The sequence below is a fragment of the Schistocerca serialis genome, unplaced genomic scaffold (genome assembly GCF_023864345.2).
Source record: "Schistocerca serialis cubense isolate TAMUIC-IGC-003099 unplaced genomic scaffold, iqSchSeri2.2 HiC_scaffold_1417, whole genome shotgun sequence".
Classification (NCBI taxonomy): domain Eukaryota; kingdom Metazoa; phylum Arthropoda; class Insecta; order Orthoptera; family Acrididae; genus Schistocerca; species Schistocerca serialis.
Genome location: NW_026047644.1, coordinates 16,431,132 through 16,445,119, shown reverse-complemented (window position 1 = coordinate 16,445,119; position 13,988 = coordinate 16,431,132).

Here is a 13,988-nt window from a genome sequence, read left to right as displayed (position 1 = left end):
AAACACAGAAATTGGATTGGAATTGAATTCAAAAGGCACAATGCCGACTTCAGTACAAGATACTGACTCTTCTTACTGTCTATGTTTTGAAAGATTCCTTTGACACGAGTTATAGATTCCGATGCTTCACTTCATATTTACTGTATCCCGCTGACCTTCTTATTGACGATGAAACACAGAATTTGCATCGGAATCAAATACAAAAGGCACAACGCCGAATTAAGCACACGGATACTGACTCTTCTTACTGTCTATGCTTTGAACCATTCCTGTGACACTAGTTATAGGTTCCGATGCTTCACTTCAGGTTTACTGTATCCCTCTGACCTTCTTAATGACGATGAAACACTGAAATTGCATCGGAATTAAATACAAAATGCACAATGCCGACTTAAGTACAAGTAAACTGACTCTTCTTACTATCTATGCTTTGAACCATTCCTGTGACACTAGTTATAGATTCCGATGCTTCACTTCAGGTTTACTGAAACCCTCTGACCTTCTTATTGACGATGAAACACAGAAATTGCATTGGAATTGAATACAAAATTCACAATGCCGATTTCAGTACAAGATACTGACTCTATTTACTGTCTATGTTTTGAATGATTCCTTTGATACGAGTTATAGATTCCGATGCTTCACTTCATATTTACTGTATCCCTCTGACCTTCTTATTGACGATAAAACACAGAACTTGCATCGGAATCAAATACAAAAGGCACAATGCCGACTTAAGCACACGGAAACTGACTCTTCTTACTGTCTATGTTTTGAACCATTCCTGTGACACTAGTTATAGGTTCCGATGCTTCACTTCAGGTTTACTGTATCCGTCTGACCTTCTTAATGACGATGAAACACAGAAATTGCATCGGAATACAAACAAAAGGCACAATGCCGACTTAAGTACAAGAAGACTGACCCTTCTTACTTTCTATGTTTTGAACCATTCCTGTGACACTAGTTATAGATTTCGATGTTTCACTTCAGGTTTACTGTATCCCTCTGACCTTCTTATTGACGATGAAACACAGAAATTGCATCGGAATTAAATACAAAAGGCACAATGCCGACTCTCGTACAAGAAGACTGGCTCTTCTTACTGTCTATCTTTTGAACCTTTCCTGTGAGACCGAATTTAGATTCCGATGCTTCACTTCAGGTTTACTGTATCCCTTGGACCTTCTTATTGACGACGGAACAGAGAAATTGCATCGGAATTAAATACTAAAGGCACTATGCCCACTTAGGCACACGGAGACTGGCTCTTCTTACTGTCTATGTTTTAAACCATTCCTTTGACACTAGTTATAGATTCCGTACCTTCACTTCAGGTTTACTGTATCACTCTGACCGTCTTATTGACGACGAAACACTGAAATTGCACCGGAATTAAGTACAATCGGCACAATGCCGACTCAAGTACAAGAAGACTGGCTCTTCTTACTGTCTATGATTTGAACCTTTCCTGTGAGACCGATTTTAGATTCCGATGCTTCACTTCAGGTTTACTGTATCCCTTGGACATTTTTATTGATGACGAATCACAGAAATTGCATAGGAATTATATAGCAAAGACACAATGCCGACTTAAGTACAAGAGAACTGACTCTTCTTACTGTCTATGGTTTTAACCACTCCTGTGACACTTGTTATAGATTCCGATGCTTCACTTCAGGTTTTCTGTATCCCTCTGGCCTTATTATTGACGATGAAACACAGTAATTGCATCGGAATTAATTACAAAAGCCACAATGCCGACTTCAGTACAAGAAAACTGACTCTTCTTACTGTCTATGTTTCGAACCATTCCTGTGACACTAGTTAGACATTCCGATGCTTCACTTCAGGTTTATTGTATCCCTCGGACCTTCTTATTGACGATGAACCACAGAAATTGCATCGGAATTAAATACAAAAGGCACAATGCCAACTTTTGGACAAGAAAACTCACTCTTCTTACTGTCTATGTTTTGAACCATTCCTGTGACACTAGTTATAGATTCCGATGCTTCACTTCAGGTTTACTGTATCCCTCTGACCTTCTTATTGACGATGAAACACAGAAATTGCATCGGAATTAAATACAAAATGCACAATGCCGACTCAAGTACAAGAAGACTGGACTTTCTTACTGTCTATGTTTTGAACCTTTCCTGTGTGACCGGTTTTAGATACCGATGCATCACTTCAGGTTTACTGTATCCTTTGGCCCTTCTTATTGACGACGAAACACAGACATTGCATCGGAATTTTATAGAAATGCGACAATGCCGACTTAAGTACAAGAAAACTGAATTCTCTTATTGTCTATGTTTTGAACCATTTTTGTGTCACTAGTTATAGATTCCGATGCTTCACTTCAGGTTTGCTGTATCAATCTGACCGACTTATTGACGATGAAACACAGAAATTGCATCGGAATTAAATACAAAAGGCACAATGAAGACTTAATTATAAGAAAACTGACTCTTCTTACTGTCTATGCTTTGAACCATTCCTGTGACACTAGTTATAGATTCCAATGCTTCACTTCAGGTTTACTGTATCCTTCTGACCTTCTTATTGACGATGAAACATTGAAATTGCATCGGAATTAAATACAAAAGGCACAATGCCGACTTAAGTACAAGTAAACTGACTCTTCTTACTGTCTATGCTTTGAACCATTCCTGTGACACTAATTATAGATTCCGCTGCTTCACTTCAGGTATACTAAAACCCTCTGACCTTCTTATTGACGATAAAACACAGAAATTGCATTGGAATTGCATACAAAAGGCACAATGCCGACTTCAGTACAAGATACTGACTCTTTTTACTGTCTATGTTTTGAAAGATTCCTTTGACACGAGTTATAGATTCCGATGCTTCACTTCATATTTACTGTATCCCTCTGACCTTCTTATTGACGATGAAACACAGAACTTGCAACGGAATCAAATACAAAAGGCACAATGCCGACTTAAGTACAAGAGAACTGACTCTTCTTACTGTCTATGGTTTTAACCACTCCTGTGACACTTGTTATAGATTTCGATGCTTCACTTCAGGTTTACTGTATCCCTCTGGCCTTCGTATTGACGATGATACACAGAAATTGCATCGGAATTAATTACAAAAGGCACAATGTCGACTTAAGTACAAGAAAACTGACTCTTCTTACTGTCTATGTTTCGAACCATTCCTGTGACACTAGGTAGACATTCCGATGCTTCACTTCAGGTTTACTGTATCCCTCGGACCTTCTTATTGACGATGAACCACAGAAATTGCATCGGAATTAAATACAAAAGGCACAATGCCAACTTAAGGACAAGAAAACTCACTCTTCTTACTGTCTATGTTTTGAACCATTCCTGTGACACTAGTTATAGATTCCGATGCTTCACTTCAGGTTTACTGTATCCCTCTGACCTTCTTATTGACGATGAAACACAGAAATTGCATCGGAATTAAATTCAAAAGGCACAATGCCGACTCAAGTACAAGAAGACTGGCTCTTCTTACTGTCTATGTTTTGAACCTTTCCTGTGTGACCGGTTTTAGATACCGATGCATCACTTCAGGTTTACTGTATCCCTTGGCCCTTCTTATTGACGGCGAAACACAGAAAATGCATCGGAATTTTATAGAAAAGGGACAATGCCGACTTAAGTATAAGAAAACTGAATTCTCTTATTGTCTATGTTTCTAACCATATTTGTGACACTAGTTATAGATTCCGATGCTTCACTTCAGGTTTGCTGTATCAATCTGACCGACTTATTGACGATGAAACACACAAATTGCATCGGAATTAAATACAAAAGGCACAATGAAGACTTAATTATAAGAAAACTGACTCTTCTTACTGTCTATACTTTGAACCATTCCTGTGACACTAGTTATAGATTCCGAAGCTTCACTTCAGGTTTACTGTATCCCTCTGACCTTCTTATTGACGATGAAACACTGAAATTGCATCGGAATTAAATACAAAAGGCACAATGCCGACTTAAGTACAAGTAAACTGACTCTTCTTACTGTCTATGCTTTGAACCATTCCTGTGACACTAGTTATAGATTCCGATGCTTCACTTCAGGTTTACTGAAACCCTCTGAACTTCTTATTGACGATGAAACACAGAAATTGCATTGGAATTGAATACAAAAGGCACAATGCCGACTTCAGTACAAGATACTGACTCTTCTTACTGTCTATGTTTTGAAAGATTCCTTTGACACGAGTTATAGATTCCGATGCTTCACTTCATATTTACTGTATCACTCTGACCGTCTCATTGACGATGAAACACAGAAATTGCACCGGAATTAAGTACAATTGGCACAATGCCGACTCAAGTACAAGAAGACTGGCTCTTCTTACTGTCTGCGATTTGAACCGTTCCTGTGAGACCGGTTTTAGATTCCGATGCTTCACTTCAGGTTTACTGTATCCCTTGGACATTCTTATTGATGACGAATCACAGAAATTGCATCGGAATTATATAGAAAAGGCACAATGCCGACTTAAGTACAAGAGAACTGACTCTTCTTACTGTCTAAGTTTTGAACCATTCCTGTGACACTAGTTATAGATTCCGATGCTTCACTTCAGGTTTACTGTATTCCTCTGTCCTTCTTAATGACGATGAAACACCGAAATTGCATCGGAATACAAACAAAAGGCACAATGCCGACTTCAGTACAAGAAGACTGACACTTCTTACTGTCTATGTTTTGAACCATTCCTGTGACACTAGTCATAGATTTCGATGTTTCACTTCAGGTTTACTGTATCCCTCTGACCTTCTTAATGACGATGAAACACAGAAATTGCATCGAAATACAAACAAAAGGCACAATGCCGACTTAAGTACAAGAAGACTGACCCTTCCTACTTTCTATGTTTGAACCATTCCTGTGACACTAGTTATAGATTTCGATGTTTCACTTCAGGTTTACTGTATCCCTCTGACCTTCTTATTGACGATGAAACACAGAAATTGCATCGGAATTAAATGCAAGAGGCACAATACCGACTCCCGAACAAGAAGACTGGCTCTTCTTACTGTCTATGTTTTGAACCTTTCCTGTGAGACCGAATTTAGATTCCGATGCTTCACTTCAGGTTTACTGTACCCTTGGACCTTCTTATTGATGACGAAACACAGAAATTGCATCGGATAAATACAAAAGGCACAATGCCGACTTAAGCACACGGAAACTGACTCCTCTTACTGTCTATGTTTTAAACCATTCCTGTGACACTAGTTATAGATTCCGATGCTTCACTTCAGGTTTACTGTATCACTCTCACCGTCTTATTGACGATGAAACACAGAAATTGCACCGGAATTAAATACAATCGGCACAATGCCGACTTAAATATAAGAAAACTGACTCTTCTTACTGTCTATGCTTTGAACCATTCCTGTGACACTAGTTATAGATTCCGGAGCTTCACTTCAGGTTTACTGTATCCTTCCTACTTTCTTATTGACGATGAAACACAGAAATTTCATCGGAATTATTTACAAAAGGCACAATGCCGACTTAAGTACAAGAAAACTGACTCTTCGTACTGTCTATGTTTTGAACCATTCCTGTGACACTAGTTAGACATTCCGATGCTTCACTTCAGGTTTACTGTATCCCTCGGACCTTCTTATTGACGATGAAACAAAGAAATTTCATCGGAATTAATTACAAAAGGCACAATGCCGACTTAAGTACAAGAAAACTGACTCTGCTTACTGTCTATGTTTCGAACCATTCCTGTGACACTAGTTAGACATTCCGATGCTTCACTTCAGGTTTACTGTATCCCTCGGACCTTCTTATTGACGATGAAACACAGAAATTGCATCGGAATTAAATACAAAAGGCACAATGCCGACTTAAGGACAAGAAAACTCTCCCTTCTTACTGTCTATGTTTTGAACCATTCCTGTGACACTAGTTATAGATTCCGATGCTTCACTTCAGGTTTACTGTATCCCTCTGACCTTCTTATTGACAATGAAACACAGAAATTGCATCGGAATTAAATACAAAAGGCACAATGCAGACTCAAGGACTGGCTCTTCTTACAGTCTATGTTTTGATCCTTTCCCGTGTGACCGGTTTTAGATACCGATGCATCACTTCAGGTTTACTGTATCCCTCTGACCTTCTTATTAACGATGAAACACAGAACTTGCATCGGAATCAAATACAAAAGGCACAATGCCGACTTAAGTACAAGAAAACTGACTCTTCTTACTGTCTACGTTTTGAACCATTCCCGTGACACTAGTTATATATTCCGATGGTTCACTTCAGGTTTACTGTATCCCTCTGATCTTATTATTGACGATGAAACACAGAAATTGCAACGGAATTAAATACAAAAGGCACAATGCCGACTTAAATATAAGAAAACTGACTCTTCTTACTGTCTATGCTTTGAACCATTCCTGTGACACTAGTTATAGATTCCGAAGCTTCACTTCAGGTTTACTGTATCCTTCTGACTTTCTTATTGACGATGAAACGAAGAATTTGCATCGGAATTAAATACAAAAGGCACAATAACGACTCAAGTACAAGGAGACTGGCTCTTCTAACTGTCTATGTTTTGAACCTTTCCTGTGAGACCAGTTTTAGATTCCGATGCTTGACTTCAGGTTTACTGTATCCCTTGGACCTTCTTATTGACGATGGGAGACAGAAATTGCATTGGAATTAAATACAAAAGGCACAATGCCGACTTAAGTACAAGAAAACTGACTCTTCTTACTGTCTATGCTTTGAACCATTCCTGTGACACTAGTTAAAGATTCCGACGCTTCACTTCAGGCTTACTGTATCCCTCCGACCTTCTTATTGACGATGAAACACAGAATTTGCATCGGAATTAAATAGAAAAGGCACAATGCCGACTTAAGTACAAGAAAACTGACTCTTCTTACTGTCTATGGTTTTAACCATTCCTGTGACAGTAGTTATAGATTCCGATGCTTCACTTCAGGTTTACTGTATCCCTCTGACCTTCTTACTGACGATGAAACACAGAAATTGCATCGGAATTAATTAAAAAAGGCACAATTCCGACTTAAGTACAAGAAAACTGACTCTTCGTACTGTCTATGTTTTGAACCATTCCTGTGACATTGGTTATAGATTCCGATGCTTTACTTCAGTTTTACTGTATCCCTCTGACCTTCTTATTGACGATGAAACACAGAAATTGCATCGGAATTATATACAAAAGGCACAATGGCGACTCAAGTACAAGAAGACTGGCTCTTCTTACTGTCTATGTTTTGAACCATTCCTGTGAGACCGGTTATAGATTCCGATGCTTCACTTCAGGTTTACTGTATCCCTTGGCCCTTCTTATCGACGACGAAACACAGAAATTGCATCGGAATTATATAGAAAAGGCACAATGCCGAATTAAGTACAAGAAAATTGACTCTTCTTTCTGTCTATGTTTTGAACCGTTCCTGTGACACTAGTTATAGATTCCGATGTTTCACTTCAGGTTTGCTGTATCACTCTAACCGTCTTATTGACGATGAAACACAGAAATTGCATCGGAATACAAAATAAAGGCACAATGCCGACTTAAGTACAAGAAGACTGACCCTTCTTACTTTCTATGTTTTGAACCATTCCTGTGACACTAGTTATAGATTTCAATGTTTCACTTCAGGTTTACTGTATCCCTCTGACTTTCTTATTGACGATGAAACACAGAAATTGCATCGGAATTAAATACAAAAGGCACAATGCCGACTCTCGTACAAGGAGACTGGCTCTTCTTACTGTCTATGTTTTGAACCTTTCCTGTGTGACCGGTTTTAGATTCCGATGCATCACTTCAGGTTTACTGTATCCCGTGGCCCTTCTTATTGACGACGAAACACAGAAATTGCATCGGAATTTTATAGAAAAGGGACAATGCCGACTTAAGTACAAGTAAACTGACTCTTCTTACTGTCTATGCTTTGAACCATTCCTGTGACACTAGTTATAGATTCCGATGCTTCACTTCAGGTTTACTGAAACCCTCTGACCTTCTTATTGACGATGAAACACAGAAATTTCATTGGAATTGAATACAAAAGGCACAATGCCGACTTCAGTACAAGATACTGACTCTTCTTACTGTCTATGTTTTGAAAGATTCCTGTGACACTAGTTATACATTCCGATGCTTCACTACAGGTTTGCTGTATCCCTCTGACCTTCTTATTGACGATGACACATAGAAATTGCATCGGAATTATATACAAATGGCACAATGCCGAATTAAGTACAATTAAACTGACTCTACTTACTGTCTTACTGTCTATGCTTTGAACAATTCCTGTAACACTAGTTATAGATTCCGATGCTTCACTTCAGGTTTACTGTATGTCTCTGACCTTCTTATTGACGATGAAACACAGAAATTTCGTCGGCATTAAATACAAAAGGCACAATGCCGACTTAAGTACAAGAAAACTGGCTCTTCTTACTCTCTTTGATTTTAACCATTCATGTGTCACTAGTTATAGATTCCAAAGCTTCACTTCATCATTACTGTATCCCTATGACCTTCTTATTGACGATGAAACACTGAAATTGCAACGGACTGAAATACAAAAGGCACAATGCCAATTTAAGTACAAGTAAACTGACTCTTCTTACTGTCTATGTTTTGAACCATTCCTGTGACACTAGTTATAGTTTCCGATACTTCACTTCAGGTTTACTGCATCCCTCTGACCGTCTTATTGACGTTGGAACACAGATATAGCATCGTAATTCAATAGAAAAGGCACAATGCCGACTTAAGTACAAGGAGACTGACTCTTCTTACTGTCTATGGTTTGAACCATTCCTGTGACACTAGTTATAAATTCCGATGCTTCACTTCAAGTTTACTGTATCCCTTGGACCTTCTTATTGACGATGAAACACAGATATTGCATCGGAATTAAATGCAAAAGGCACAATGCCGACTCAAGTACAAGAAGACTGGCTCTTCTTACGGTCTATAATTTGAACATTTCCTGTGAGGCCGGTTTTAGATTCCGATGCTTCTTTTCAGGTTTACTGTATCCCTTGGCCCTTCTTATTGACGAGGAAACACAGAAATTTAATCGGAATTAAATACAAAAGGCACAATGCCGACTTCAGTACAAGAAAATTGACTCTTCTTACTGTCTATGTTTTGAACCATTCCTGTGACACTAGTTATAGTTTCCGATACTTCACTTCAAGTTTACTGCATCCCTCTGACCGCCTTATTGACGTTGGAACACAGATATAGCATCGGAATTAATTAGAAAAGGCACAATGCCGACTTAAGTACAAGAAAACTGACTCTTCTTACTGTCTATGTTTTGAACCATTCCTGTGACGCTAGTTATAGGTTCCGATGCTTCACTTCAGGTTTGCTGTATCCCTCTGACCGTCTTATTGGCGATGAAACACAGAAATTGCATCGGAATTAAAAACAAAAGCCACAATGCCGACTCAAGTACATGAAGACTGGCTCTTCTTACTGTCTATGCTTTGAACCATTCCTGTGACACTAGTTACAGATTCCGATGCCTCACGTCTGGTTTACTGTATCCCTCTGACCTTCTTATTGATGATGAAACACAGAAATTGCATCGGAATGAAACACAAAACGCACAATGCCAACTTAAGTACAAGTAAACTCACTCATCTTACTGTCATTTGCTTTGAACCATTCCTGTGACACTAGTTATAGATTCCGATCCTTTACTACAGGTTTGCTGTATCCCTCTGACCTTCTTATTGACGATGAAACACAGAAATTGCATCGGAATTATATACAAAAGGCACAATGCCGAATTAAGTACAAGTAAACTGACTCTACTTGCAGTCTATGTTTTGAACAATTCCTGTGACACTAGTTATGAATTCCGATGCTTCACTTCAGGTTTACTGTATCCCTCTGACATTTCGTATTGACGATGAAACACAGAAATAGCATCGGAATTCAATAGAAAAAGCACAATGCCGACTTAAGTACAAGAAGACTGACTCTTCTTACTGTCTATGGTTTGAACCATTCGTGTGACACTAGTTATAGATTCCGATGCTTCACTTCTGGTTTACTGTATCCCTTGGACCTTCTTATTGACGATGAAACACAGATATTGCATCGGAATTAAATGCAAAAGGCACAATGCCGACTCAAGTACAAGAAGACTGGCTCTTCTCACGGTCTATAATTTCAACCTTTCCTGTGAGACCGGTTTTAGATTCCGATGCTTCTTTTCAGGTTTACTGTATCCCTTGGCCCTTCTTATTGACGAGGAAACACAGAAAGTGCATCGGAATTAAATAGAAAAGGCACAATGCCGACTTAAGTACAAGAAAACTGACTCTTCTTACTGTCTATGTTTTGAACCATTCCTGTGACGCTAGTTATAGGTTCCAATGCTTCACTTCAGGTTTGCTGTATCCCTCTGACCGTCTTATTGGCGATGAAACACAGAAATTGCATCGGAATTAAAAACAAAAGGCACAATGCCGACTCAAGTACATGAAGACTGGCTCTTCTTACTGTCTATGATTTGAACCTTTCCTGTGAGACCGGTTTTAGATTCCGATGCTTCACTTCAAGTTTACTGTATCCCTTGGACCTTTGTATTGACGACGAAACACAGAAATTGCATCGGAATTAAATAGAAAAGGCACAATGCCGGGTTAAGTTCAAGAAAACTGACTCTTCTTACTGTCTATGTTTTGAACCATTCCTGTGACACTAGTTATAGATTCCGATGCATCACTTCAGGGTTACTGTATCCCTCTGACCTTCTTATTGACGATGAAACACAGAAGTTGCATCGGAATTAAATACAAAAGTCACATAGCCGACTTAATTATGAGAAAACTGACTCTTCTTACTGTCTATGCTTTGAACCATTAATGTGACACTAGTTATAGATTCCGATGCTTCACTTCAGGTTTACTGTATCCCTCTGACCTTGTTGACGATGAAACACAGAAATTGCATCGGAATTAAATGCAAAAGGCACAATGCCGATTTAAGTACAAGTAAACTGACACTTCTTACTGTCTATGTTTTGAACAATTCCTGTGACACTAGTTATAGATTCCGATGGTTCACTTCAGGTTTACTGTAACCCTCTGACCTTCTTATTGACGATGAAACACAGAAATTGCATCGGAATTAAATACAAAAGGCACAATGCCGACTTAAGTACAAGAAGACTGACTCTTCTTACTGTCTATGTTTTGAACCATTCCTGTTCACTAGTTATAGATTCCGATGATTCACTTCAGGTTTACTGTATCCCTCTGACCTTCTTATTGACGATGAAACACAGAAATTGAATCGGAATTAAATACAAAAGGCACAATGCCGACTTCAGTACAAGAAAATTGACTCTTCTTACTGTCTATGTTTTGAACCATTCCTGTGACACTAGTTATAGTTTCCGATGCTTCACTTCAGGTTTACTGTATCCCTCTGACCTTCTTATAGACGATGAAACACAGAAATGGCATCGGAATGAAATGCAAAACGCACAATGCCAACTTAAGTACAAGTAAACTGACTCTTCTTACTATCTATGCTTTTAACCATTCCTGTGACAATAGTTACAGATTCCGATGCTTCACTTCTGGTTTACTGTATGCCTCTGACCTTCTTATTGACGATGAAACACAAAAAATGCATCGGAATTAAATACAAAAGGCACAATGCCCACTCTAGTACAAGAAAACTGGCTCTTCTTTCTGTCAATGTTTTGAACCATTCCTGTGACACTAGATATAGATTCCGATGCTTCACTTCAGGTATATTGTATCTCTCTGACCTTCTTATTGCCGATGAGACACAGAAATTGCATCGGAATTAAATACAAAGGGCAAAATGCCGACTTAAGTACAAGGAAACTGACTCTTCCTACTGTCTATGTTTTTAACCTTTCCTGTGACACTAGTTATAGATTCCGATGCATCACTTCAGGTTTACTGTATCCCTCTGACCTTCTTATTAATGATGAAACACAGAAATTGCATCGGAATTAAATACAACGGGCACAATGCCGACTTAAGTACAATAAAACTGACGCTTCTTACTCTTTATGTTTTGAACCACTCCTGTGACTCTAGTTATAGATTCCGATGCTTCACTTCAGGTTTACTGTATCCCTCTGACCTTCTTATTGACGATGAAACACAGAAATTGCATCGGAATTAAATACAAAAGGCACAATGCCGACTTAAGTACAAGAAAACTGACTCATCTTACTGTCTATGTTTTGAACCATTCCTGTGACGCTAGTTATAGATTCCGATGGTTCACTTCAGGTTTACTGTATCCCTCTGACCTTCTTATTGACGATGAAACACAGAAATTGCATCGGAATACAACCAAAAGGCACAATGCCGACTGAAGTACAAGAAGACTGGCTCTTCTTACTGTCTATGCTTTGAACCTTTCCTGTAAGACCGGTTTTAGATTCCGATGCTTCACTTCAGGTTTACTGTATCCCTTGGCCCTTCTTATTGACGACGAAACACAGAAATTGCATCGGAATTTTATAGAAAAGGGACAATGCCGACTTAAGTACAAGAAAACTGACTCCTCTTATTGTCTATGTTTTGAACCATTCCTGTGACACTAGTTATAGATTCCGATGCTTCACATCAGGTTTGCTGTATCACTCTGACCGACCTATTGACTATGAAACACAGAAATTGCATCGGAATTAAATACAAAAGGCATAATGAAGACTTAATTATAAGAAAACTGACTCTTCTTACTGTTTATGCTTTGAACCATTCCTGTGACACTAGTTATAGATTCCGATGCTTCACTTCACGTTTAATGTATCCCTCTGACCTTCTTATTGACGATGAAACACAGAAATTGCATCGGAATTAAATACAAAAGGCACAATGTCGACTTAAGTACAAGTAAACTGACTCTTCTTACTGTCTATGTTTTGAACCATTCCGGTGACACTAGTTATAGATTCCGATGCATCACTTCAGGTTTACTGAAACCCTCTGACCTTCTTATTGACGATGAAACACAGGGATTGCGTTGGAATTGAATACAAAAAGCACAATGCCGACTTCAGTACAAGAAGACTGACTCTTCTTACTGTCTATGCTTTGAACCATTCCTGTGACACTAGTTATAGATTCCGATGCCTCACGTCTGGTTTACTGTATCCTTCTGACCTTCTTATTGACGATGAAACACAGAAATTGCATCGGAATGAAACACAAAACGCACAATGCCAACTTAAGTACAAGTAAACTCACTCATCTTACTGTCATTTGCTTTGAACCATTCCTGTGACACTAGTTATAGATTCCGATGCCTCACTACAGGTTTGCTGTATCCCTCTGACCTTCTTATTGACGATGAAACACAGAAATTGCATCGGAATTATATACAAAAGGCACAATGCCGAATTAAGTACAAGTAAACTGACTCTACTTACAGTCTATGTTTTGAACAATTCCTGTGACACTAGTTATAGTTTCCGATGCTTCACTTCAGTTTTACTGTATCCCTCTGACCTTCTTATTGACGAAGAAACACAGAAATAGCATTGGAATTGAATACAAACGGCACAATGCCGACTTCAGTACAAGAAGACTGACTCTTCTTACTGTCTATGCTTTGAACCATTCCTGTGACACTAGTTACAGATTCCGATGCCTCACGTCTGGTTTACTGTATCCCTCTGACCTTCTTATTGATGATGAAACACAGAAATTGCATCGGAATGAAACACAAAACGCACAATGCCAACTTAAGTACAAGTAAACTCACTCATCTTACTGTCATTTGCTTTGAACCATTCCTGTGACACTAGTTATAGATTCCGATCCTTTACTACAGGTTTGCTGTATCCCTCTGACGTTCTTATTGACGATGAAACACAGAAATTGCATCGGAATTATATACAAAAGGCACAATGCCGAATTAAGTACAAGTAAACTGACTC